This window comes from Arachis duranensis, unplaced genomic scaffold (genome assembly GCF_000817695.3).
Source record: "Arachis duranensis cultivar V14167 unplaced genomic scaffold, aradu.V14167.gnm2.J7QH unplaced_Scaffold_165934, whole genome shotgun sequence".
Lineage (NCBI taxonomy): Eukaryota > Viridiplantae > Streptophyta > Magnoliopsida > Fabales > Fabaceae > Arachis > Arachis duranensis.
Window position 1 is genome coordinate 3,400,333 of NW_026264258.1, and position 2,455 is coordinate 3,402,787.

Below are 2,455 nucleotides of genomic sequence, written 5' to 3' on the forward strand. Positions count from 1 at the left end.
AGGACTATGTTAAGGGTTTCTCTGAGATTTGATCTACAGACCCTTTTCTTTTCCTTGATTTCAGCCCTTGTAGGAATGTTTCTTATTATCCCTGTTCTCTAGGTTTGAATTGGAGCTTTATTGCTCTTTTTAGGGTTTGTTCTGGATGAAGAGCTTCATATTCCCTGAAGGATTCATTTGCTTCTTCCAGTGTTAGAAACCCTCCTTTATGAATTATCCTTAATTGATGTGTGAATGGTGCTGCTTTTTCCCAGGCATCATATACTCCTTTCATGGGGCCATTATAAATTACATAATATTTTTTATCTTGGGTAGATTTTTTGATAATTTCAGCAATTGTTTTATTTTCTGAAATTTTTTCTTCACCTGATTTGTTCACCACACCTAGCTGGCTGAACTCTGATGGTTTTTGTGTTGATTTCATTGCTTCGATGACCTTCTTGAGGGATTGGATCTGTGTCCTTATTTGCTGACAATGCTTGCATTTTTCGAGTTCTTGTTCGTATTTTTGAATTTCTCGATCTAATGCGTTGTAGACGAACTCCATTCTCTCGTTAATGTATCTGCAATAATATTTTTGTCACCTTTAATATATTCAATTTTTATTGGATATTGTAACAAAAATAATTGCCATCTTACCAATCGTCCATGATTATAATCAACTTTTAAGTTATATCGTATGAAACCTGTGAAGTAACTTGAATCTGTCCTTAATGTAAATTCTTTGGGTAGTAAATCAATTTTCCATTTCTTAAGAGATTTAATTGTTTTAGCTTTCCTTGGGTGGATAGAATTAATCCAAGAAACTCTATTTCTTGTTTTGCTATTCTTGCTTTCTTTTTACTAAGAACTAATCATTTTTCCTTACATCTTTCTAAAACTATTAATAATTTTTGAAGATGATATTCTTTATCCTGTTTTGTAAAAAATAGTATATCATCAATGTATACTAAACAAATTCATTTAACTCTTTTAGATTTTCTTCCATAAATCTTTGATAAATACCTGTGGCTTGTTTTAATCCGAATGGTAATACATTCCATTCATAGAGCAACACACTTGTTGATTCTTTTGTTGGGCAAGTAAAAGCAGTTAATTTCTTTGTTTCTTCGTCTAAACGAAGTTGCCAATATCCTGATTTTGCATCAAGAGATGAAAAACAAGTTGCTCCTTTGATTTTTTCTAAAATAGAGTCTTTTCTTGGAAGTTTATGAGCATCACCAATAGTTGCTTCATTCATTTTCTTATAGTTAATAACCATTCTTCGTTTTTCCCTTTTAATTTCATTATTGTTTTCGACATAAAAGGCTGGAGCCGCATGAGGACTTTTACTTAATCTTATAATTCCTTTTTCCAAAAGATCTCTACATTCTAATGAGAACTCTTCTCTATCTCTTGCGGAATAAGGAATTTTATTTGGAATATTTATCTCTTTTGTAGGATCTTTTAATTTAATGCTTACTAATTCGTTATTTGTATTTTTAATATCTAAAGGATTTTCAGCACAAATTTCATCCAGAAGTTCTTCTATCTTTATTTCAAGATTATTTTTGGGAATGTTTATCTGAAAGTATAAATTTAAATAACATGTTTCTAATATAGAAAATATTTTAAATTTTAAGGTCTTATCTATAGTAGTAGTTGGTATTTTTATACATTTTGATTTTTGATTTATTAAAGAATCGTGTGGAGCTTTTAAAACTATATATGTTAATTCTTGAATGAATGGATGATATAGCTTTAAAAAGTTATTTCCTATGATAAAATCCATTCCAGAATCTAACATATATATAGATGGAACAATGAACCTATAATTTTAAATAAAAATTTCAGCCATCTCTGCTTTTTGGTCAATTTTATGTATTGATTTGTTAGCTATTCTAACTCTTAATGGTTTCTTTAATTTTTTCCAATCAAGTTTTATATTTGAACTAGCAAAGCATTGTGTTGCTCCAGAATCTATAAAAGCATTTATAAACTTTTCTCTTATTTTTATAGTAATAAATGTGACATTATTACTCAGTCTCTGAGTCTGTTTCTGAGACATATTCAAAAATATAGTCTAAGTTATCATCAGATTCCTCTAAAGGTTCCATGAAACAAGACTTAGCAATTTCTATTTGTTTAGTAAGATCCTTTTTATCCTTCTTTTTCGGACATTCATTTGCATAGTGTCCTTCTTCTTGGCAATACCAACACTTACATTTTTCTTTTTTATTCGGGCAATAGTCACTTTTTTGTCTTTTGTTTTTATTGTCATTTCTTTTTCTAAAATACCTCTTTTTTCTCTAGTTTGGATAATATTTTCTTTTTCTAAATTGGTATTTTCTTTTTCTTTGAAAATTTTTATTAAACCCATATTTTTGGGGTATCTTTTCATTATCCTGACAGCAAATTCTAATTATATTTGCAAATCTTTTTCGAGTCGCTTCTTGCATACAACGTTCTTTTATTT